Raw genomic sequence first — 26,967 nt, forward strand, 5'->3', positions numbered from 1 at the left:
CATCTCAGGTGGCTGGATGTTGCCTTGGACTTGTGTCATTGGCCCAGTACCCTTGCTACATTGTCCATAGACTTCATCAAGGACAGAGTACTTTCATTCTTCTTAAAGAGTGTGCTTTTACTCCTATCAAAAACACCACTGCCGGACATACCGGGAGATACCATGGAAACCTCGGAACACCCAGGATTTATCTCAGGTTCTCAACTGTCACCAGCAGAGTTCCCCACAGGTCCTCCAGGATCAGCCAGCAAGTGGATTCTGGGAGGCCTTCATGGCTGTGTTAGGCACCACAGCTGTGCCTCCTATGGACCACGATGGACTACTCAGAACCCTGCAATGTTCTGCCTCTAAGGTAAACAGGTGCTCAACAACCAGACAGATCAGTTAGGCTGGGGCATGGAGGCCAGCCAAGTTCTAGAAAGCAGATGCCACTTTGTTGTGAAGGTGGGAAATGTCTGATTTTCCAGGCTGGTGGCAGTGAAAAGGCTGACAGCGGAGGCAGTTAGGCCACCCTAGGTCCTTCAGCAAACCTGAGCATCAAACCCACACTATGTCTCTTTGAACAGAACAAGTCAGGGCAGAGAAGTTGGGTTCTTTTCCCAGATGAGGCTCATTTTCCTGATTTAATTTCTTCCTGCTGTAGGAAAGCCTCGTCCTGACACAAAGGTGAGGAACTCCCCAACTTTGAGACTCCCTCTCTACAGTGTGGGTAGGGAGGGGCATAGGTGAAGGGTCCCCACAAAAGTTTCAACTAAGAGACACCAAGAGTATAATACTAATAACTAAAGAGAAATCAGTGGGAACTGGCAGGGGTTTAAAATTTCATGGATTCTGTGAGCCGCATGTCTGCATTCAGTCCAAGTATTCCTGGAGGGCATAAGTGCTTTGGGGTGTCACAGGGAGCTGGGCCTCTTTCATCATGTGGCCCTGCCATCTTCCACTCTTGCCTCCCACGGTGGCATCAGAAGTGACCTCTGGAGAAGGGGGCATTTCATTTTTTCAGCTTAATTTGCCACCTTCTAGCCCATTAAACCTCATTCAGTATCTCTGACAGAGCCTGGTTCAGAGCATCTTGTCCATGCACTGCTGCTCTGCCCTGACAGGTTGCCTCCAAGTCTCTTTGGCCAAGAGGGTAATGGAAGAAATGTATCTGGGGCACTCTGGGGGTTCTGAGGGGTACCCTTGGACATAGAGTGGGTGTGGAAGAAGTAAGATCAGGGGTCATCAAGCCCATTCAGGAGAGCAGGAGCTAGCTGGCCACTATATGTGTTTGGTCATTAAAAATAATCAAAAATGATCTAAAGAAATGACAGTTCTCCCAATACCAAGTAGACTTTTTTTTTTTAAAGATCCATTCATCCATACATACAAGAGCTGGGGTACAGGCCAGAGGTTGGGGGTGGTGAGAGGATTCACCAGAGACAGAGTGGGGAACAGAACAGGCAGATGGACTGAAATACACTGCTGAGGGGAGCAGTGGGCGAGTCAGGAGAGGTCTGTTGTGCCATGTGGGTAGCTTCCTGCTGGGGATCGAACTCCTGCTGCCGTGGCTGCGGACAGCCCCATAGGCTGCTTCTTAACCCCTTGCGCCACTGGGGAGGCCCCCCAATACCAAGTAGACTTTTAATAGAGTAAAACAGAGTTAAATCTATTACCTCATAAAGAGGTTCAGGATATGTTATTGAGTAAAATCACCAGTGCATGGCACAGTTGAAACAGAGGTGCCCAGAGAGTTTAACTCTTCTGCTATATGCATTTATGGATTAGAATTTAAAGAAGCAGGGAGAAACCTTTTCTCTGCCTCCCGTCTTCTCCCCTCCCTCTCCTCCCCTCTGTGTGCCTCAAGGTTGGATTAGCTCTTTCTTTCAACTTCCTCTCCTCTCTTCTCTATTTGTCTTATTTCCTTTCTTTGTGTGTGTGTGTGTCTTTAAAAAAATGTATTTCTGAAACCGGATATTAATGCAAACATATGTAATTTGTAACTATTATCTGAGAGTTTACATGAATGGAGTGGAGAAGGATGTTCAGGTGAATTGAACTGACTCCACTTAACTCCTGAGTCCATCTTATTGAACCTTTAATGTTTTTCTTGTTTTGTACATTGATATAATAATGCATTGTAAAATTATGTCATATTCAGTTGCACATCATTACAAATCAACATCTGAAATAGTATTTTAAGTTCACCTCTAAAATCATGTTCTATTCTACACCATTTCTATGATTTATCTACTCCCCTTGCTCTTTGGTAATAACTATTTGGTATAAAGTTTCATTTTGGGTTTATTTATTTCTTTTCTCTATATAATTATTTCTATTTCTTTTCTCTATATAATTAAAATGATACTGTACATGTGTTTTTTCTGTATAGCTTATTTAACTAAGAATTATTACCATTAGGTCCATCAACATTGTTGCAAATGCCAAATATTCATTATTTTTATTGTTGAATAGTATTCCATTGTGTATATATAGCACATGCTCTTCATCTGTTCATCTGCTGATGAACACTTAGGTTATTTTCAGTTCTTGGCTGTTGTAAATATTGCTGCAATAAACATGGTTTGCATCTACCTTTGAATAATTGTTGTGTATTTTTTGGTTAAATATCTTAAATGGGGTAACTGGATCAAATGGAATTTCTATTAATTTTTAGGCATCCCTACACTGCTTGCCATAATGACTGCATCAATTTAAATTCTCATCAAAAGCATACAGTTTACCTTCTCTTCACATCATCTCCTGCACTTTTGAATAATAGCCATTCTCATAGATGTGAGTTGATAGCTCAGGTTTGTTTTGATTTATTTCTCTAATAATAAGACATGGTGAACATCTTTTCCTGTGACTACTGGTCATCCAGAGAAGTATTTATTCAGATCCTTTGCCCATTTTTTAATCGGATTGTTTAGTTTTGTTGTTGTTGTTGTTAAGTTGCATGAATTTTTTATGTATTTTAGATATTAACCCTTTGTCAGATGTATATTGTGCAAATATTTCCTTCCATTCACTAACATGTCTTTTTATTTTGATGCACATTTCTTTTGTTGTGCAGAAGACTTTTAGTTTGATGTTGTCACTCGTTTATTTTTACTTTTGTTTCCCTGCCATTGGAGCAGAGTCTCCAGACACATCTCTAAATCTGACATCAAGGAACATATCACTAACTTACATTTTCTTCTTTTTATGGTTACTGGCTGTGAACCCAAATCTTTGATTCATTGGTGTATGGTGGGAAATAGTGGTCACTTTCATTCTTTTGCATGTGGCTGTCCAGTTTCCTAACCCCAGTTATTGAAGAAATTTTCCTTGTTCCACTGTATGCTCTTGACTCCTTTTTCATAATTGTCCATATGTGAATGATTTTAATTCTGGGCTCTCCGTTCAGCCCATTGATCTGTATGTCTGTTTTCATTCCATTACCAAACTGTTTTAAGTACTACTGCTTGGTAGTTATGGTTTGAAGTTGGAGATCATGTGGTCTCCATTATTGTTCTTTTTGAATAAGGGAGTTTTTGTTATTTAGAGTCTCTTGGAGTTCCAAATAAATTTCATGTCTTTTTTTAATTTCTATGGAAAAATTCCTTTGGGATTGTGATAGGGATTGTATTGAATCTTTATGCTGTTTTTAATAATATAGCCATTTATTTTAAGCCATTTATTATGCTGACAGTACCCAAAGATATGGGCAACTATAAAGTAGTTATTTTTAACATCCATTTCTAACCACTGAAAATGGAGATCCATTTTCAACTGAATACTGATACAACCATGTATCAGACAAAAGAAGCTTAAAAAAAAAAAAATCCTCAAGAGATTGTTGTAATATGACTAATTGGCTATTTGTCCATCATCGTGATATGAGAAGCACATCTATTTGAATTTATAAAAGTGCTTCTCAAAGTGTTGTTCATTTACAACCAGCACCAGCACTAGCCCAGATCTCTGAGTATGACACTATGAAATCTGCATTATTTTATAAAGTTTTATGTTTATAAATTTTGAGGGCTCATATCATAATATTGCTCATTTTCTTCTTAATATACTTACATTTACCTAAGATTTTTATCCTTCACTGATAAGAAAAATGTTTTAATAATTTTCCCCTAAGAACCTTTGACCTTGCTTTCAATATCTCAATTATTAGCACTCTTGGAACCTGAGGGGTATCTCTGTGTGTGTGTGTGTGTGTGTGTGTGTGTGTGTGTATAGTCTATATATAGAGAGAGACAGAGAAATAAGAAATGCATTTCAACTTTGTGTGTGTGTGTGATTCTTTAGCCCTAAATACTTAGTGAATATTTACTAAGATTATGGATTTTTTGAAGTTATCAATTTCAATACATTTAACATTGATAGAATAGTTGACCACAAGTACTTCAATTCTGTTAATTGAGTCTCAATGTTCATTATAGAATTGTTTTTTCTCATGTATAAAATCCAACCTGCCATCAAATTTTGCATTTAGTTTTTATGAGTTTGTCTTATTAATCTATTACTTTTTTCTTTATTTTTATATGGGAATTTTAAAGAATTCATCTTTTTAAAGTACTATTTCCCTTATTTTTGGTTTCTCTAATATTTCTCCTCATGTTTAGACTTAGACTATGTATTCTGGACTGAAAAGAATCACTAAGTGATGTTACGTCTTGCACACGGCTCAGGAATTGCATCTAGAGACAGATGATGTGCATCTGTTCCTTATTAGTGATGACAATTTTGCTCACTGGGTCAAGAAGTCATCAGATTTTTTACTCTGTGGTTGATACATTTTCTTTGCAACTAATAACTACTCAATAGGGAAACGCTTTAAGATCATGCAATTGTGCTACTTGTCATCAAATTTTCCCTCTGGATTTAATTTTTACCTGTACCAATCTTTATTATGATAATGGCAAAATCATGGCTTAGTCTGTACTCACTGGTTTTTACAGTTAGTTAGACAAGAGGTCTTCTCCCCTCCTCCCATTTATCCAGCTGTTTCCCTATATTTTTCTAAGTTTATAGTTCATTATTATCCTTAATTATTTGCTGCTCAGAATGACCCAGATTTTGCCAGCAGGAGCCCACTCAAGCTGGCTCCTGTGTCCTTGTAACAGGCCTACATAATTTTTTGATCACTTCCTCACTTTCTCATATAACAAGATGTTCTAGGCCCATCTTCCTCTCCTACTCAGCCCCAGAGTCATTTCTCCCTCTAACTCAGGATTATTTTAGTGGAGAATAATTTTAAAAATATAATCTCTGGTCACTATGTTTATTTTTATTGTGGTGTTCTTATCTAGGCCCTTTAAGGAACTAGTTAGGGAAACATACACACTCCTACACACACACACACACACACACACACACATATGCACTTACATATACATATATACATATATATTTATATCTCCAGGTGCATGTATTGCATATTCACATGCACATGTATTTTAAAAATCAGGAGTTTCCCTAGAAACCTGCAATTCCAATTCATTCCCAGAGGGTTTTTTCTTTGTTTGTTTTGCCTTATTTCCTATCTGTGCATCTTGTTTTCCACAAGAACTGTGGCTCCCCATAACATATGCAGTCCTCTGCACATCTAAAATCATTTCTGAATTGCTCTTCCATGTTATAAATCACGTAACTTTGACATTACTGATATTTTCACAGTTGTGACCCAACAGCAGCATGCCTTTATTTTTTTCATTTGCAAGTGAACCTGCTTTTTTTTTTTTTAACATTTGAAGGGAATATGACCTAGCATCCATTAATTTTTTAAAGATTTATTTTTTATTTATACAATAGCTGGGGTACAGGCCAGAAGTGCGGGAGGGTGAGAGGATTCACCAGAGACAGAGTGGGGAGCAGAACAGGCAGACGGATTGAAAGCACTGCTGAGTGGAGCAGAGGGCGAGACAGGAGAGGTCTGCCGCACCACGTGGGAATCTCCCTGGCTGGCTGGGAATCAAACCCATGCTGCAGAGGCTGCGGAGAGCGTCACAGTGTTGTGCTCAACTGGCTGTGCCAGAGGGGAGACCCTCACATCCACTTTTTTTTTTTAAAGATTTCTTTTATTTATGTATGCGTACAAGAGCTGGGGTGTAGACCAGAGGTGCAGGGGGCGGGGTGAGAGGATTCAACAGACACAGAGTGGGGAGCAGAACAAGAGAACTGACTGATATACACTGCTGAGGGGAGCAGCGGGCAAGGCAGGAGAGGTCTGCTGTGCCATGGGGTTAGCTCCCTGGCCGGGGGTCGAACTCATGCTCCAGTGGCTGTGGATAGCTTCGTTGTGCTGAGACAACAGCTTGCACCACCAGGGAGGCCCCAAGATTCATTTTTTATTGTTAGTTTTATGTCTGTTTATTGTATTGACAGGGGAAATATTTTCTCCCCCATGTATTAGAATTTGTATCAAGCATGACTTTAAGTAACTATGGTGCATTTTTGGAAAGTAGTTTCAGGCACAATTAATTTGCAAGACAACTTAGATGTCAAAGCAGGACTTACCCAATTAGCCTTTCTTGGTCTATTGCCATATTCTTAAACTACTATTTCACTTGTGTTCTTTAGCACTTGGGCCATATTTTCAGTTATGAAGAAACAGAGAAACTACAGTGTTAAGAGTAAAGATTCCCAGTCAGACAAGTCTAGTTTCAAGGCCTCTAGTTGAGTGACTCCTCTAAGCAACCCGCCATACATATCTCCTTGAAAACCTTTTTTATGAATTAAACAAATTATGTTTGTAACCATGCTGAGCATAGGCTCTGGCACACTAGAAGAGTTTAATAATCATTAGCTAGCATTTCTGTTATTTAAAGTATATGATATCTGCGTGTACAATTTAATCCACATAGTATATTAATTCTTTATTCAAAATTGTGTTTCTATACTTCTCCATGTTAACTGTAATTCAGGGTAGAAATTCACTTCATTAAATGGTTGATATATTTTTCACACAGCCTTTCCTGCAGAGGTAAGTTATGGGATCCATTTTTAATTTCTTTGCTCTATTAGTTTATTATCAAATAACTCATCATTTGCAATGATTCTAGTCATAAGATATCCTAATTTCTAACTACCAAACAGATTAATTAATTAAGAACTGATCTTAAAAATAAAAGACTGCAAAGTCTAAAAAAAGAAAGGCAATTGGAAAGAATAGGTGAGAGGAAGTCAGTCCATAGAATGCTAACCTTTCACTAGATACTGGGTTTTCAGCTTCCTTGTGGGGGTATTAAGAATGAAGCAATCTTGTAGATTTCCACTAATGCCATGACCTGCAGTTTCTGCCCAGCATTTCTTCCCAATTATGGAGACTTCCTTATCATTTTCATGATATGCTTACCTATTTTCTTAGGCTAGCTTGACAGCTTGTTCACGTCCTTTGGCCTTGACCTTGGCTTTGACATCCACAGGAGGTAGGCAGGCTGTCAATACTATCATCAGAATAGTGCAAAGACCGTCTGGCAGCTAGAATCTGGGACAACTTTGGCAGCTCCTGCAGATTTGTATTTTCTATGTGATTATTCAGTTGGCTCCCCCCCCAATCCTAAAATGTTAGAAGGCATCCCAATGCTAGAGGGCTAATACATGTAATTAGAGAGGCGTGGTTTTTTGCTATTCCCATCCCATCAGCCCAGCTTGACTACCAGTGCATTACTCATTAGGAGTCATGAGCCCTGACCTACTGGATACCCAAAGGGCTCAAAAGCTAGGGGTGGACAGCTTGGAAGGGAGCCAACATTGCTCTGACCTTGGGTGGTCAAATCAGCCCAAACAAGATTTATATTCTGCCTCTTACATTTTTTTTAAATAAAAGATTCCACATTTTATGTTTCCATGAGACCCATTATTTTTAGCGATGTTTACTTTTTCTTTATTTTTTTACATTTTGAAATCTAGGGAGCACTATAAGTGTAGCAATACAACATAGCAAATTAACAGTTTCCAAAAAAGATTCAGAAAATAAAAAAAAAATAAGAAAATGAATATTAAGAAAATACCCTTTAGTTGTGTCCATACTAAAAATAGACTGCATTAATGTTCATTGTTAATAATTAGGAGTAGGACAAGTGAAAAACATTAAGAAGAAGTGAACTGCAACCCTTTCATTTCTTTTTGAAAAGAGCTCCTTCCTAGTTGACTTTGAAATTTGGGCAACTTGGTATTCCAACCAAACCAGGTAATATAAATGAAAACAGGTGTACAAGATCATTGTCTCAGAAATTCTTACTATATGTTTAATAAAAACAAGAAAATTGATTGAGTTACAATATCCATATGATGATTGAAAGCTTCCCAACAATGCCTCCACTCATGTTTCTGATATTGAGAAGTGTCCCAGAAGATTTTCCCAATGACATTATGTCCACATGCTGGCTTCGCCTCCCCAACACCGCCCCCAGCCCCATCCTCTGCAGATGTCAGTGACAGTGATGTCTGAAAATGGAGACAAGTTGTGTGGAGCTAGAGAATGGAAGTGAAGAAAGGAAGGAAGTGAGGAAGGAGAGAAAAGGAGAGCAGAGGAGAAGAGGTGGGAGGAGGGGGAAGGAGAAGGAGAAGCAGGAGAAGGGAGAGATCTAGAGGACATTTTGAGAGAGCTGAAAAAAAACGGAGTATGGCAATAGCACAATAAAATAGTTTTTTTAATTTATTTTGTTTTTTTAAAGATTTATTTATTTATGCATACAAGAGCTGGGGTACAGTCCAGGGGAGTGTGTGGGGGGTGGTGAGAGGATTCACCAGACACAGAGTGGGGAGCCGAACAGGCAGACTGACCGAAGTACACTGCTGAGGGGAGCAGCAGGCGAGTCAGGAGAGGTCTGCTGCGCCATGTGGGTTGCTCCCTGGTGGGCCGGGGGATCAAACTTGTGCTGCAGAGGCTGCAGAAGCTTCATAGGTTGCACCTTAACCCTTTGCACCACCAGGGAGGTCCCTCTATTAACTTTCTATCAGTGAAATCCCCCCGACCATCTTCTTATCACATCTAAAATATTAGATATTTTCTTATTATTTATTTTGGTTCATTGTCTTGTGAGATTCTGAATCTTATGTAATTTTAGTTGTTATTCTTTCACTTTTTTTTAAAGATTTATTTATTTATATAAGCACTGGTGTACAGGCCAGAGGTGTGGGAGAGTGAGAGAATCCACCAGAGACAGAGCGGGGAGCAGAACAGGCAGAAGGACTGAAATACACTGCTGAAGGGAGCAGTGGGCATGACAGGAGAGGTCTGCCAAGCTATTGGGAATCTCCCTGGCCGGCTAGGCAGCCTTGCAGTGCTGCGCTCAACCCGCTGTGCCACCAGGGAGGCAGTCTTTGGCATTTTCTCCGATGTTTTCTCCACCAGGAGAAGGTGGAGTCACCCCATCACCCCCAGGTGGAGGCAGAAGTGCAGATTCCCCACTCCTCCTCAGGTGACACATGAGGGAGTTGAGATCCTCACTATCATCAGGCAGTGGGGGGTGTTCCAGCTGCCCAAGTCATTGCCACTGAGCCCCTGAGAAAGGCATCCTTATTGCCAGTGGTGATGATGCAAGTGCCCTGGGCTTCTCCTTGTGTCATCCCACCCATGTGGGAGTGGGGGGCCTAACTTGTGAGTGCTGGGTGGTGTGGAATCCATGACTTCCATATAATAACACTGGAGGTGAGGCAGGGGGTCTCATTCTCACGTGGGAATGGAAGTCCCAGCTCTCTATTTGATCTGCTCTGATATTACCTCGGTGGAAGTGTTAGCAGGCTGGCTGTAGCCTAGCAGATGTGGAAGGCTAGGTTCCCCCACATAACCTTTGTTGCTGTTCACGACATTTTTCCTATGGCATTTTTGTAGAGTACAATCATATTTTTCTAAAAGTTTTCTGACTTCTTAAACTGCCTCTTTTCTGGTCTTTTCACTAGACAGAGTATGTGTTTTTATTAGAGTTTGTTGTTTGCACCTCTTAGTGTTTAAATTGTCAGTATCTGCAACTCTCAGTCTGAAATGTATGAAATAAGGAGAAAACACTGTGACTCCTGATCCTTTCCTTGGTTACAAACTTCTTTGCCAATTTACCTTTTCCTCTCTACCTTTCAGAGTACACTTATGTTTGTTTTACATATAATAGCAAGGTGCTTTTTATTAGTCATACTTAGGAAGGAATAGGAAAAGCACATCTGCTCTGTCTTCCTGAAGTCAGAAGTCAGAAGAGATTTGTTGCTATCATTCAGTATTTTGTATCATCTGCAACTCCATGTGCATGAACAGTTTGGTAATTGTAAGTTTCCTTATCGGTACTTGGAGACATATACATAAAACAAATTAGAAATAGAGTATAAACTTTTATTTAATATGCACCTCAGAGATAAATGCCTTATGATGTAGTTTTGGTAAATTGTTGGCTTAAGACAAAAATAAACATAGCCATAATATTTTAGAGTTAACTATACAGTAGACTATACTCTGAGATATCCTTTATATCAGTATTTTAAAATAATAGGTATAATGATCTTTAGGCATGATAAATATTAGGTTTTCCACTGATCCTGTATCTTTCAGCCAAGACACAAAATACTTCATCATGCCCTGAGGAAAATTTATTGGGTGACACTTCTTATTAAGGTAACTGTATTCATCCTCAGAAAAGCTATTTAGGGGCACAAAAGGTTATGCCAAGGTGTCCAGTAAAAATTGGTTCTGGTATTTTATGTGGGACAAGCATTTGTTGCCTAGGTCCTACTAGGATTTATTTTAAATTTTCAGACACTAGGAGAGAATCTTGACATTTTGGAATATATACGTAGATAAGATGAACATTAATAGGAAACATTTCAACAGTATCTTTTTATTTGTGGGTATAATATTTGAAACTTCTTTAAGGTAGTTTTAAAATAGATTCTAACCTTGTATTTGTCATTCTTAGTAAGTGAATAACCTCATGAATTGTTTAGATTTCTATCAAACTGCCTAATAAGTGTTTAAAATTGTGGCAGCAGTGCTCATGATTTTTGACCAAGAAAGTTTTGAAGCAGGAGAGTAACATGGTCAGATTTGTTATTCAGGTAGTTTTCTTTGACTTTGAAAAATGAACACCAGGAAGCAAGATGAAAGCCTGAAATAGTTATTTGGGCCTGAGCCCTAACAGACTCAAGGAGAGATGGAGTGAAGGAGTAGTTTTGAGGAGGAAACTTCATCAAGAAATACAGAAAAAGGTCTGGGAATTCTGTAATTTCTCCCACATGGTCTTCCCTGGATTCCACATCACTATTGGCAAGAATAAATAAGAGACCTTAGGTTTTTCTCTAGCTCATGGTAAGAAACTCCCTCCCTTTTTAGCCATTCATCACTTCCAGACCCACCACCATAATCTGCATTAACACCATCAGGAAAAGTCTCATTACCACACTTATCCCCATTTACATCAGTCATCACAGAAGCTCAGGGACTTCTAGGTCCTTCCTCATCCCTGGATTCTAATTCCCATCTGGCTCTGTGTGCAAAGAGATGCTCCTCTTCCTTCTAGTTCTCCCTTAACATCTTTCCTAAGATCAATTTTTCCTCAAAGGACTTTTTATATACCATGGATTTTACTTATTTGACTCTCCTACTCCTGCGCCCTTCCTCCACCATTTATATTCTAGAATGTAAACTCTATGATGGCATCAACTTTTACCTATTTGTTCATGGATATTTCCCTAGTGTTTAGGGTAGTATCTGGCACAATGAACATTTGTTGAATGAGTAAATGAAAAAATAAAATTACTAACAGGGCTTATGTATCAACTGTACTTCAAAATGAGGGAAAGAGAGAGGTTGAGACTGATTTCAGGTATTTGGCTTAGATGACCTGATAGTATAATTTTAATTATTTGCAAAACCAGAAGTTGTTTCCTTATATATGCTGTACAAATGTTGGTTTTTAAAATTTTGGTCAGAGAGCGTTCCCATGACGCTTTGCAAGCTTGGCATGTTATTTTTGTTGCAACCAGTGAAATTTATTTTCTTGAAAAATATCACAGACTTAAATGTGACTTTTGCCCACATAGTAGTCAACAGAAGGAATCTGATAATTTCATTCTTGGGAAATCCACATTTCCCAAGAATTTCAAAATTCATTAGTAGTCTGGTAAGTATTGGGGGTTTGAGGCTATATGTTGTCCTGGAGTGTTGGCATCAAGAAACAAGAAAAAAAAAATGAAGGGGGAGGCAAAAATTTTGGAGTTGGGAAGAAAAAGGTGAAGAGATAATTTTTTTTTGACATTTCTAAAGAAAGACTACCTCAACAAAGGAATGTAGATAGATGTGGAAAAAACACACACACACACACACACACACACACAAGAAAGTTGGGCCTCTCCTGAGTCTCTAGGATTCTAGGGCATGTTTTAAGGTATTTTATTTTCCTAAGAAGTTACTTGATATCTGACTTTTCAATAAAAAAATTCCTCCAACTCTCTTTACCCCTGTATATACATTACATTATCAATATACATATTATTTAAACATACATATACAAAATTTTCTATGAAATATTTTACATTTGGTTCCTGACTTATTTTGTTACTGCAAATCATTATATATAATTATATGTAAACAGTTAGGAAGATAGATTTAAAAACTAATCAGGCACAGGAGTAGAAAAGTGAAATGGAGTTGTCATTTATTAGCACACACAATATTTACATGCCTTGAAACATTGCACGTGTTCATTACTACCATCCTAGGAAATATTATTTTCTCAACTTTAGAAATGAAGATAAAGAATAAAGTCACTCAGCTACAATATGAGGGAGTAGATGTCTAATCTTTTTGTCTGACTTCAGAACGATTGATTTTCACATTTCTTACACTTCTCAGAAAGAAAAATAATTTCTTGCATTAGGTCCTAAAAGCCTTATATGAAATGAAGAACAGGTCATCAACTTTGGATTGCCAGCCCTCCCATGCTTTGTGGGCATTTATACAATTCTACTAAATTTGGATTTGAAGCAACACATATACTACAAGGAAGCAGTTGTTTTGTGAGTGTTTTGGGAAGGAGGAGAGAAAGCAAGAATGCATTGTGGGAGTGCAGACAAAGAGCAGTGTTCATAATGTGCAGCAGTGACTAAGAAAGATTTCAAGTTCCAGAAACAGAGTGGGAGAAATAAAGTAATACACAAAGTTAACCTTGGTTATAATAAAATATAAAGACTAGGGGTTTCCATCACATTTTCATGCTCAAATATTTGTAAAAATTACTTCATATTGATGTATTTACTTGTTATTCAGTGACATGAACATATTTATTCACGGCCTAAAATTAAGCAAGGAAAACAAAACAAGAAAAATTCAAAAGGCACTTTTCCATGAAGAAAAGCAGTGGGTAAAACACACAAGTCTACCATTTAGGACAATGGGACAATGGAACAATGCCACTGGATGGCCAAAAAGACATTGCTAACCCTTCTTCCATTACATAGTAAGTTTAATAAACTGACCTACTTGGTATTTATTTTTGGCATGGTAGGCAGAGTTTTATTTTCTAATTTTTAAACCAGTGGCCTGGCTAATGAACTTTTGAAACATAAACAATCTTAAATATGACTTTGATTGCAATTTGACCTCATGGTGAAGTCAATAAACCCAATTATACACCTTATACACCAGTTACTGGCATTGCTTCAAAACAACCCCTTTCTTGGAGAAGTAGAAAGGGTTTTAGTTCAGTGTCTGCTACTTCGCAGGATTCAAGATAATTAAATAGACTCTGTACTTTGTCTCAAACATAGGATGATTGAAAAGATTAAATGAAATAATGTTTAAATATTTCGGTGGTTGGGAGATTAGGAAAAGGAAGGAAAAGTGGATACAGAAAAAACAAAAACTAAGTATGTGTAGTGCTGTTATTGTAGTACTTCTTGTGAAGAAATCAAAACTGGCCAAAGGATTCAAAGCTCTGAGTAATCCAGCAGACCATGGGTTACAGGAGAGATTTATCATATTAAGTGTGTCAATTAGTGTTATTATCTTTCAGAGTTAATTCTATATTACAGTATTGATCCTGTATTTTTATTATTTTGTGGGAAAAAGAAAATACTTCGGCGTTACTACAAATGAATCAACAAATATTGCTGACATTTAAACTAAAAGAATTAAAACTGAGAAATAGGGTTTGTTTTTCACTATATTGTGCTATCAGTGTTTACATTAATACTGTTTTTATGTTCTTCAGGGTAGCTCACAATTGCAAAATTTCAAGTATATAAAAATCTATACATAACAAAGAAACAAATTGAGTTACAGATTAAGTATTCTCAAAGATGTACAAATAACGTTCACTTGCCTTTGAATTAACAGCTGATGGAAAGAATTAAATTGTATATTAAGCACCTGGCTTTCAGAATAAGGTTGGTAAAGTGATGTCAAGTTTTTTTAATATAATAGTTATAATGTTTAATAGTTATAATGTTTAAAATATGCTTTTTCTATGAGTAAAAAGCATTCCAGACATGATTATGTATGTACTGTAAGACCTTCTGTGTATATGAAAAAATCTGCTCACAGAATACCAGCTTAGCACAGTAGAAATATTGGGACTTTAAAATGTATTTTTATATTTCTGAAACTTGTGCCTTTGGAAAGCAGTTATCAGGTTTCTATCAGATTTAATTACAGTATCTTCTGATGGTCTGTAATTCATTAAACATGTTCCCTGGTCAACACAAAATCAGAAAGATTAGTTTCCTTTAGTAAGTCAAGCAGGTTTATATGTATAATGTGCATGTGCACAAGTGTTCAACAAACTCATGGTTTCTATTTTTGCATAAGATTTCCATTTACTGGACTAGCCTGGAAGGAGAAAAACTGGATTGTTGTTTCTCATCTCACCTCAGTGTTTTCAGTGTCTGGAACTTCAAGTTATCCAAAGTCTGGATTTCATTTAATACATAATGATTAGAATACTTTGCAATGTTAGAGATCTCAGTCCTTTAAGAAATGCCAGAAACAACAGATACCATGGCAGAGGTCACCTTCCACAGTGGAAGGAAACTCTGGAAAGACTTCATAAACAAATATAGAATTATGATTTGAAATGCCCTAGCTCTTTGTGACTGTTATAGAAAATTCAAAGCATCTAAAACCTTTTTTATTTTTAATGAATGGGAGGTGAGAAATAAAAATGGCTAGTTTTCTGCATGTAGGAGTTGAATACTGTGGTAAAAATGGTAGTATTTACTATAAATTAACTTGATTTCTAAAGAGCAGAAATTAACATCGTGAGTGTTCAAATGAGCCTTTTGAAAAATTCTCTTCCCTTTCTTGTTATTTCTACTATGAATTAATGACAAACTTATTACAGGTGGTAGGAGGACAACTGTATAGACAAAACAAAGATACCTCCATTCTGCATTCAATATTTTATCTAGAAAAGAAAGATCATTTAAGCATTTATTGTTTGATGCCTATGCCCAGGTGTAGTCTACACAATGTACTATTTTCATTAAAAAGGGATATTTGAGACCTCATCTGGGTTCAGTGAAGCATATCATGATCTAATAATAACATCCAAAGACATGGTGAAATGAATGACTGTTTATTTGCTAAGTGTTTGCCACCCCTGACCTAGAACATTGCTGGCATTTAATGAATTTTGAAAATTTCATGGAACAATCAGTATTTGCTATTAATAGCTTTCTACTTCATGCAAACACAAAGTTTGGAAAAATTAAATTTTTAGAGTTTCTTGTTACATTGCTAACTACTAATTCTGATGTTGTCTAAAGACTGTGGTTGTATTGGTACAACAGAATGGTGAAATGAAAAAATCTAGGAGTGACTTAATAGAGGAAAAAAAAAAAACAATCGGTCCCACTCATCTTCCAGAATTTCTCTCCTTTTATTTTCTTATGCTGCCCCCCGCCGCCACCCCCCCACCCCAGTCATCATCTTCTCTGATCTCTCTTCCTTTCTCAATAGTATTATTTCGGGCCTCCCTGGTGGCGCAAGGGGTTAAGCACTGCACTATGAAGCAATCTGCAGCCTCTGCAGCACAAGTTTGATCCCTGGCCGGCCAGGGAGAAACGCACTTGGCGAGGCAGACCTCTCCTGTCTCGCCCACTGCTCCCCTCAGCAGTGTATTTCAGTCAGTCTGCCTGTTCTGTTCCCCACTCTGTCTCTGGTGGATCCTCTCACCCGCCGCATCCCTGGCCTGTACCCCAGCTCTTGTATGCATAAATAAATAAATCTTTAAAAAAAGTATTATTTAAAAATGTTCTTCTCTTTGAAGCAGCTAAATTTGAATTGATGTATGCTGTGTATCAATTCCAAGTTTATCAGCAAATACTTAGCAGGAAGCTACCCCTCATAAGTGCACTTGGGGTTACTGGCAGCTACTTGGCTTTGGAAGACTGCCTTCCTTTTTCTTGGTTAAATGATGCCACTTGAAAAGACAAAATACCACTGTAATTCTTGTTGAGTTGGGACACCAGTTTTTATCTAGCACACTATGATTTCATGAAAGCATAAATCAAACTCAAGATAAAATCTGAGTCAGCTGTTCCTACTTTTGTATTGAATCTAATTAAAGGCATGAAACAAATGCTTGTCACAATTCTGTCTCATTAAAAAAATAGATAAATAAATATTAAGACAAAGACTTGTAAGATACAGCAATTTGAATGACAATAGGTAATTTTATCCAGAGGGGCCTCGGGCAATTAACATCCAAAAAAATCAATTTAACTAAAAGTAGCAAAAAGCATGTTAAACATGTTAAATGCTAAAGGATTCAAATTAGTTGTACTATGGGGAGATATTAGTATTGGAGAGTCAAATAAATCATAGCTGTATCTAATGTTACAGGTATACTAAGATAATACCTTTTGATAGATGCTTTTCTTAATTCATAATTCAAGTGAGTGCTGAACATGTTTTTCAGGCAAATTTGTCGTAAACGCTGTGGCAGATTCCTTTAAGGTATGATGATTTCTTTAAATTTGATGGAAGAAATATATTCACTAGGCTAACAGTTGCATACCATATGCCCGGGGCTGTGATGATTTACTCCAGCAGCGAGACTGCACCTGGAAAAGCATCTGCTGCTGGAATCACCACACCTGGTTAAACTTAAGTAAGCACCTGCTCTTCTCTAAGACCCATTCTTTTTTTGCACTGGAAAAACTGGAGAGTGAAACTGGGGTATTCTGTTTAGACATCTTTTGTCTAAAAAGTGGTACAGATTCTTACGATTCTGCAAAGAATACAGTACCTTTTGATGTAAAATTTTAATTGGGAGGAGGATTTCTGCAACCTAAACTTAGTACTTACTACAGGAAAAGTTTATTGTATAGGTTAGGCATCTCCTGAAGTATCTCCTGCCTGTTTTCCAAGAGGTCTGGTTATCATCAAAATACAAACCAGGATGCTTTTTTACAGATAAAAGGAACACCAAAAAATTAAACTTACTAATTTTTTGTGTACTTTTGATAAATTCATTTTATTATATTGTTGGCCTTATAGTTCTTTTTTTTTTAAAGATTTATTTATTTATGCATGCAAGAGCTGGGGTACAGGCCAGAGATGTGGGGGGTGAGAAGATTCACCAGAGACAGAGTGGGAAACAAAACAGGCAGACTGACTGAAATACAGTGCTGAGGGGAGCAGCTGGCAAGCCAGGAGAGGTCTGCCTCACCATATGGGTTGCTCCCTGGCCGGCCAGGGATTTAACTTGTGCTGCAGAGGCTGTGGATTGCTTCACAGTGCGGTGCTTAACCCCTTGCGCCACCAGGGAGGCCCTATAGTTCTTTTCAGAAACACATATAATTATTTGTAAAACTTTAAAACAACATATTTGTATGCATTATAAACTATGTATGTCGATTATATGAATTTTAAATTGAGTAGAATAATATGTATTTGCCAGGATTTTTTCAATGTGATGTGTATGTATTCAGTCGAAATATTATCAAAGGTACTCTACTTCACCTAATTTCAGAGACCATCTTAAATTAGTATTTTATAAGCTAAAACTCATCGGTGTTGTCTTTGTCTATGATTCATGCTTTATGATTTTGATCTATTATTTTGCAAAATTTTAGATGCTACAGCATCATAGAATCTTTCAATTTCATTTCATTTGTACTTAGCAAATGAAATAACAAAAATGGTGCATGTTATTCCTCTGACTTCAAGTCAACCCTGGTGGTTTTGTGCTTCTGCAGGTCCTAGCAGGGGGTATGGTACATGACCAGCACTCCCAGGACTGGGTAAGTTATAGCTGCATTGTTGCCTGTTTCTTTCCACTCCCACTTGTAGTTAGATATTCATAGCTTCTCATGTCCAAGCTAATTGTTGTTTTTTTTAAGATTTATTAATTTATATATGCAAGAACTGGGGTTCAGGCCAGAGGTGCGGGGGTTGAGAGGATTGACCAGAGACAGAGTGGAGAGCAGAACAGGCAAATCAACTAAAACACACTGCTGAGGGGAGCAGCAGGTGTGTCAGGAGAGGTCTGCTGCACCATGTGGGTAGCTCCCTGGCTGCCTGGGGATCTAACTCATGCTACCGTGGCTGCAGATAGCTTCATAGGTTGCACCTTAACCCTTTGTGCCACCAGGGAGGCCCAAGTTAATTGTTTTTATCAGAGAAGCCTTCATGCTGTACTTAAAAGGGAGGAGTTATCAATGTCAACTCTAAAACATCCTGGGGGAAGAGATGCAAATTATTTCTGGTCACCGGACAGAAATACCCATGAGCTACAGGAAAATATCAACTTATTTCATGATATGTTCCTCATAGCAATAGATGAGCAGATATTCTAAACATTTTCTGATTTAGTTTACTGCAATTTAAAAAAAAATGCTCTATACTTTATTAAAAATGAAAAATCTGTGATAAATTCTGAGTCTGAGAAGCACACTGGGGCAATAATTATGAAATAATATCTTGGGCTAACAGGGATTCTTGACACAGATATGAATTGTTACCATTCATGGTTCCATTGAATTTCTACTGTTACATGTTTTAAATAACCATTTGCCTCTTTTTCAGAGGCAGGTCCAAGTAGGATGGGGCTTGAAGCTTGTACAATATGGGAAACCTCTAAGACAAAGAAGATGGCAGATCTGAGCAGACAGTTCATCAAAGAAAATACATGGAAAAATATTCATTCTTGCTTTTAAAAGGGAGATGCATATTAAAACCACATGGGATATCATCATATACCTCCGAGAAAGGCACATTATTAAAAAAAAAAAAAAGAAAGTAATAAGTTCTGGCTAGGATGTGAAGAAAGAGGAACCCTGACACACAGTTAGGGGGGGATATACATTGGTGCAGCCATTTTAGCAAGCAATCTGGATTTACCTTAAAAAACTAAGAATGGAAATAGAATCTGACTCATCAATCCTACTCTTGGGTATTTATCCAAAGAATATGTAACCGTCAAGTCAAAAAAATGCTCTATATAATAGAGCTTTTATAATAGCTTTGCGTATTGAAGCAACATAAATGCCCATCAATAGAAGATCAGATCAATAAGATGTGGTATTTCTACACTATGGAATACTATTCAGCAACAGGAAAGATGAAATATTTCCCTTTCCAGCAAAATGGAAGGTGTTCAAGGGAATTGTGTGAAAAAAAGTACATCAGAATGACAAGAAGTTTTGGACATTTATATAGCAGATGATTTGACAAAAATACTTAATAAAAACTATTGGTCATTAATAAAATGAGATTTCTGCGCTTGAGAGAGAGGAAGGGAAAAAAAAGATCAACAAAGCACAAGGGATGGTGGTGGAGAAAAAAAAATAAAAAAACAAATTTTTTTTATTAAAGAAAAAGAAGCTAAAATAACATCTATTTATAAATTTTTTAAAAATAGTGATATTTTGCTAGGGCCCTCCCCTTCCAAAGTTAAGGACCCTGGGCAAGTTAAGTTTCCCCAAACTTGTGAGATGATGGTAAATCTACCTGTTTTCCCCTTATGACTATCGACCTCACACTGAGAACTAGTTGACAATATTGGTTATCTGATCTGAATTCCCAGGAACTGGGGTTGTTTGGAAATAGTGGGCACAAGAGAAGAAAAGGGTCAGTGAAGGATAAAACAGAGAAAAAAGAGGAGAACTCTTTTGTACATGAGGAGGAAAGAAACCTAGTTGAAAAATCTAGGTGATCAAATTCCAACTCATCTAGCAAGCTCTGTTAATTTAGTCTTCCTTAGAGTGGATACATTCTCTCCATCATTCCAAGAGCCCAATGGATGGTCATTGGCTCAATGAGAGAATGGTGCCACAGGCCTAGACCATATTGTGTTGGCTTCCATCTGCTGTCTGTTTGTTAGGCTATAGTTCTGCAATTTAACTAAGATGCATGCATATTGGAATCTCACAAAACAAGAACTGAACTTTTATCCCTTTTTGTCCATCCTCCTGTGATGCTGGAACTCTGACCTCTGAGGAAGAGACCCTCCTCAGAGGGTAATGTAATTAGGAAGGAAAGGGTGATGGCATTTCTGAGAGAAATGCCATGAGGTGTAGGAAATCTGCAAACTCTCTCTCATTGCTGCTGCTCAGAACACTCAGTGTAGCAGTGAAGAACCACTGCTGTGTGGTGATGATATGAATGGAGAACAAATGTCTTTCTTTTTCCATTTCCAGCTCTCTTGTGTCCACTCGTCCTCCCCATTGGAAGAACTAACAGTGATTCAGCTGACAAAAAAGAAATGTGATTTGCAGAGTCCCAGATCCAAGTATAAAAGGGTCAGTTTTTAGCTGAGTGACAATGGCTTAATGATGAGCATATTGTCAGAACCACACATATTATTTCATGTTCTGGAATTAATTTATTCCTTCCCTATATATTTTTTCATACCAGCCATATACCAGGAACTCAAAAGAGAAGGGTGACAAAATAACCCGTGTCTGGCCTTGAGAAGTTTGTATTCTGATCAGGAAAAGCCAATAATAGTAATTCTAACCAAAAAAGGGAAATTTCATTTAGTGGTAAGTGCTGTGAAAACAATAAAAGAGAAATTCTTTATGCTACTTACATTGTTTCAAAACGACTGTTACCTGGCTGCCCAGAGTCTTGCTCTTAATGGGCAAATGGTTCTAAGTGACCACAGCAGGCAAGCACTTAATTAATTGTTTTGCCACTTAACCTGGTAGAGTGAATTTGTAGGTTCCATTACAGGGATATGAATGGGAATTTTGCTGTTCTTAATTCTAACTCAGCAATTTAATCAGTTTCAAATACCCCATATATTTTCTGATGGGTTCTCTCTTAGTCTGTTTGAGGCTGCAATAATAAAATTCCACAGACTTGGTGGTTTATAAAAAATACATATTTATTTCTCACAGTAGGAAGCTGAGAGTTCAATTTCAGGGTGCAAGTACCATGGGGTGCTGGTGAGGACCATCTTGCAGGCTGCATACTTCTGACACCTCACTCAGTCTCCACAGGTGGAAGGTCAGGGAGCTCATCTGGGCCTCTTTTATAAGCACTAGTCCCATTTATGAGGACTTTACTCTTATAAGGCCACTTCCTAATTCCATTACCTTGAGGGCTGGGATTTTAACATGAATTTGAATTTGGGGGACACAAACACAAACCACAGTAGTTTATACTTGCACCTCACTTCTTGCACAACTATAGATATATGATATATATAAATATCATATATATATCATATATATATATATATCTCAAGATATCTAATTACAAGTCACAGAAACTAACTTTAGAACAAAGAAAACCCATAAGCTTGAAGAGTAGGCTGAAAAAACTAAGTGTGGAGAGTACAGACACCAAGTACATCCAGGTTATTTTGAGGCACGAAGAGCTTTAAAGTCTCATTCATGTGTCATTGCTGAAATACATAAGCAAAATCATATGTATTTTTTTTTTTTCTGTCCTTATGGCACTCTACTCAGGATTAAAAATCCCAGAAGAGAAGGAGCTCAGATCATGTGTTCCTCCCTTGGCTCTCCTGGAGTGGTGAAAAGAGAGATTTATTTATTACAGATCTCCATCTCAGTTCCGATTATGTGGGGGAGAATAAGAGAGACTTAATGCTGTATGCCACTGAGACAATTCATAATGAGGAAGGCCACTACTCAAGATGAAGGCCAAGAAGAAAAAAAAAACCACTAAAATTGTCTACACCATTTAAACTACTGCCTCCAAATAAACTAGAATGCACTTGATATAACTACATGGGTTTTATTTTATTTTATTTTTTTAAATATTTATTTATTTATGCATACAAGAGCTGGGGATTTATGCATACAGGCCAGAGATCCAGGGGGTGAGAGGATTCACCAGAGACAGAGAGTGGGGAGCAGAACAGGCAGACTGACTGAAATATGCTGCTGAGGGGAGCAGTGGGTGAGTCAGGAGAGGTCTGCTGTGCCATGTGGGTAGCTTCCTGGCGGGGGATGGAACTCACGCTGCAGAGGCGCCGGATAGCTTCATAGGTAGCATCTTAACCCCTTGCACCACCAGGGAGGCCCCCCAAAATTGGTTTTAAATGCATACACATACATTTGAAGGTGAGTCATATTCTCTTCCTGATTAAGTAAAGTGATTGAAGGACAGAGTTGCTGTGTTCTTGTGCTGTCCTAGATTTTTCTTTCACACTTGTACTTAGGCACTTTTTGCAGAAGATTCATATGTTCCATGATGTTAACAATAATAACTCTGCAGATCTCAGAGAGAATCGTTTCTCATGATAGCCTGATTTTGAGAAGAGGGAGAGCTACTTGTTGTCTAATTCGAATTTCCACATTACTTACCAGCTAATAAGTAAATCAAGTTGCCTATAGAAATAATTTAAAATTTATTTGTTGTTAATCCACTTCTTTCCTAACTACATTTCCGGGGTGGGCGGGTGAGGGGGGGAGTTCCCAAGGGATATTGCCTTTGTGCTCGCCAATAGGGCCACTGTGGTTACTGTTTCACGGAGCATGGAGAACTTTTCAGTGATCTGCCTCTGTAAGGTGGACAGGGCATCTCTCATTAGACTCCATGACCTTGTCTTCCTCTCGGAGATCACAACTCTGATGCTGGGGTGTTGTCACATTGTCAAAACTTGCTTGTGCTGTGTGAGTGGCAAGTGTATATACAAGTGCATATAAGTCAGTGTAGACTAGCAAGGCTAATCTTCTCTCCTCTAGTGTTATATTTGTTATAAAGACCCCAATAATCTTTTCCCTATGTCAGCTAATTTTCTCTAAATGGACACCAGTATTTCAGAATATATGACTATTGTCTAATTTGTTTCTCAATTCCAGTAATATCAAAGCTTTGTTCTTCTGAGGGATTCTTTCTTTACTGTCTTTTTTTCCCCAGCCAGAATTTTATCCAGAATTCTAGGTCATTAATTTTAAAATTGAAACCTTTGTTTACAAAAATTATAAGAGATAGGATGTGAATGGAGCCGTGTAAAGTCACTGCCACTGTTGGGGGTTGGTGGGTAACAAAACAAAGCTCAAAATGCAAATTCTGTCAATTGCTTGGGACAACTAGAATCACAAATATTAACCTCTTTTAACCCAACTTATGCAATCTAATTGATTCAGAGGCAAAAACAATAACTGGCTCATTTATAATAGTATGCAACTTCATTTCCAAGCGTTCTCTAAAATTTCTTGCTAAAGAGGTGGAGAAAGTCAGCTCTGAGGCTGAAAGTTAATCAATGGCCTCCTTGTTGGTGACAGTACCCACCTCCTCTTTCTCAGACAATAAGTCATGAGGTTTGGCCTTGAGTGAAAGGTTAAACGAGAACATGACTTTAAGGAAGGAAAATAAAATTCATTAGTTCTGTATTGGCAAATCATTAACCCCATTTTGTTTTATTCATTCACTCATCTTTTGAGATGACATTTAATCATTTATAAAGACCAGAGACAAAATGTAGCTGCCACAAAGAGTTATGTCAAATTTTTATATTAATAAGCTGTCTATCTTGGTATGTAAAATGAAAACAATATTTACATTATAAACATATGTGAAGTCTATAGAGCATAGAGCACGGGGCCCAGCATGGTATAATCACTAAAAGTTACAGAACTTATGTTATAGTCTGGGGTAAAATATGCAAATCAATAACTATGATGCTTTGTGATTATCCCTAGAGTAATGAAATACATAATGATATACAGCGTGCCCTGAGAGCACAGGAGAGAGAATTTTTGAACAAGCCGAGGGATTCACTAAGGACCTGTTTGTAGCAAACATCATTCTATGTGCTTCAGTGGTGAACCTGCGAGGGAGGGCTGCTGTTCTGATGGAGATGTCTAGTGAGTTAAGCAAATGTAACAGATAATACACAAGTTCATTTCGAAATGAATAAGCATATTCAGAAAACAAACTAGAGGAAAATGTAATAGGAGGAGGAAGAGAGAAGTTGCAACTGAAGAGCTGGTCAGATATTGTCTTTAGATCTACTCTCCATTCTCCTCTGCTTTGGGGAATGACCATCCACATATACATTACAGACTTCTGGGGCATCCGGTTGAATTTGTCCAGAGGCAAAGTCCAGTAAGAGGTTGCAAGGAGGGAGGAGAATGAGTGTTTCCACTTTGAGATCAAAATCTCTGTGTAAGCTTGTTAAACTAGAGAGGAATTTATCAGGGAATTATTTAATTCTAATCAACTGTAGCTGTTAATGTCATTAAAATAAGGTAATAGATATTAAAAAATTAACAATATTTAAGATACAATTTGGTTAAAGCACAATTCTTACCTTTGGTTAAATATAATTCTTACCTTTTGGAGTGCTGTTCTTTAAAATATGGCCTATATTTCCTTCTTTTCATTTATCTATTTTAAACAGGTAGTCAGCATAATATTTTAAGATATTAAATGTTTTACAGGGATTTCCTTTATCAGATATATTTAGATCAGTATCTTGTCATATATTGATCAATAAAATTTGAGATGGTAAAGAGAATAACACTATAAAATGATAAGACAAAAATATGTGTCATTTGTAGATAATAAAATTGTGAAATGAAATGAAATATGTGAAACGTGAAATGAAATAAACTGAAAATAGAATGCTCCAGAACACATGATTTCTTTTACATTTTTTGGTTCATTCCCTAAACTCTAGGACTCAGAGAGTAATAGTACATAACAGATAGCTACTGTTATTTGTTGAATGAATGAAATAATTAACAGTGTAATTTAATAAGACAGTTGGTTATAAGTTTGAAATTTAATACTTTGAATTTCAACTTTATGGTAAATATCCGAAAGTGAGTTATAGCTTATACTAAAAGCAAATGTATTTCATAATAATAAGCAAAATATATGCTATTTTATAGGAATAGGGTTACTAGAATTATTTAATAGTTATTTGAACAATACCATGCAATTCTATTGTGCATAATAAAATCAGGGCTAATGAAATAAGAAACCATGGCAGATAGTGGCTCAAAGGGTTAACAGAATATTCATGTGCCTCCTCTTCAGACTTAAATTAGTTAAAATGATAAGAATTATATATTTTGGTGAAATATAACAGTATAAGATATTTTTGTTTTTTGTTTTTTTAATGATTTATTTTATTTATGCGTACAAGAACTGGAGTACAGGCCAGAGGTGCAGGAGGTGAGAGGATTCACCAGAACAGAGTGAGGAATAGAACAGGCAGATTGACTGAAATACACTGCTGAGGGGAGCAAGTGGGTGAGTCAGGAAAGATCTGCTGCGCCATATGGGTAACTCCCTGGCCAGGGATCGAACTCTTGCTGTAGTGGCTGCAGATAGTTTTATAGGTTGTGTCTTAACCCCTTGCGCCGCCAGGGAGGCCCAGTATAAGATATTTTTTGAAGAGTAAAAGTTTTCTGCCCCCATGCTAGAAATTTTAAGGCAGTCTAGGAACATATAAAATACTTATCAAGTTTTAGGAAAAAAAGTTTTAATAAACCAATAAACAAAAACAAAATAATAAAAACCAGAGAAAAACGAAGATAATAAAAATATAAGGAAAAAGTTCTGTGAAAATAAATCATTCCCAGAGTACATACTCAATAACAGATAAAATAAGTTGTACTAACGGCCTCTAGAACAATTTTAAAAGTATTTCATCATTATTATCATCACCCAGCTGTGTATTAAATGAATAGTCTAATGTGACTACATAAGATTTGTCTGAATAAATTAAGAATTGTTCAACATGCTATTATTTTAATTTATTACAATAATGGATTTAATGAGGAAAAACCTAGGATTATCTTGACATGTAAAATAATTGATAAAATGTATTAATTTACTATTTCTTCATTAAAATATTTCTTAGCAAGCAAGAAAAAACCTGCCTTAACAAACTAAATGTTATCTTCTGGAGTCTTATTGCAAAAGACATATAATTATAATTACCAATATTAAACATCAGTATGGCAACTGTGTCTGCTACCTTTAAATAACTACTATTTAACTTTTACTTGGAAGTTCTTGCCAATCTAATATGTTTGCAAAAAATTTATTATAAACATTTATTATAAAAATTGGTAATAGAGACACAAGTATATAGTAGATAGCTAATATGATTATTTCCCTAAACCATCAAATAGAATAAACTAAAAAAAATTTTGATCCAATCAATGATTTTCTAATATTGCTATATCAAGAACAACATTAACAGTAAATTATATTTTTCTTTAACCAAAAATAGCCAGCTGGAAACCATAATAACAACAGCAACCAAAACATCAAACAACCTATGAGATACTTGGGGACAAACTCCTGCTGAATAAAAAATTGCAAGACCTATAAGAAGAAATATATGCATTTAAATAGATAAATGGATAGATAGTTTACACTTCAAATGGAGTAATTTTAGTGTAACCAGGTTAATTATGCTCCAGTTAATGTATAAATTTATGTAATCTCAAAAGTTCTACATAATTGTTTAGTAGAATTTGATAAGCTTATTTTCAAATTAATCTAAAGAGGAGAAGATGAACAAAAGTAGCCAACAGTTTTGAAAAGCAAGTATAACTGTGGGAATATTT

At 37.0% G+C, this 26,967-nt stretch overlaps 1 long non-coding RNA gene across 2 annotated transcripts; it reads left to right on the forward strand.

The window, feature by feature from the left end:
* Nucleotides 1-207: 207 nt before the first annotated feature.
* LOC129144785 (uncharacterized) lies at nucleotides 208-24,141 on the forward strand. 2 transcript variants are annotated; one of them, XR_008549389.1, is made up of 6 exons: nucleotides 208-352; nucleotides 16,881-16,918; nucleotides 18,163-18,207; nucleotides 20,605-20,706; nucleotides 20,822-20,949; nucleotides 24,082-24,141. It is a non-coding gene; the product is annotated as an uncharacterized LOC129144785 (long non-coding RNA). The 2 variants fall into 2 exon arrangements; XR_008549388.1 differs by lacking the exon at nucleotides 24,082-24,141 and adding an exon at nucleotides 21,880-22,147.
* Nucleotides 24,142-26,967: the final 2,826 nt, after the last annotated feature.

The sequence above is a fragment of the Talpa occidentalis genome, unplaced genomic scaffold (assembly GCF_014898055.3).
Source record: "Talpa occidentalis isolate TD23 unplaced genomic scaffold, MPIMG_talOcc4v2.1 talOcc4.6, whole genome shotgun sequence".
In the NCBI taxonomy this organism is placed as follows: Eukaryota; Metazoa; Chordata; class Mammalia; order Eulipotyphla; family Talpidae; genus Talpa; species Talpa occidentalis.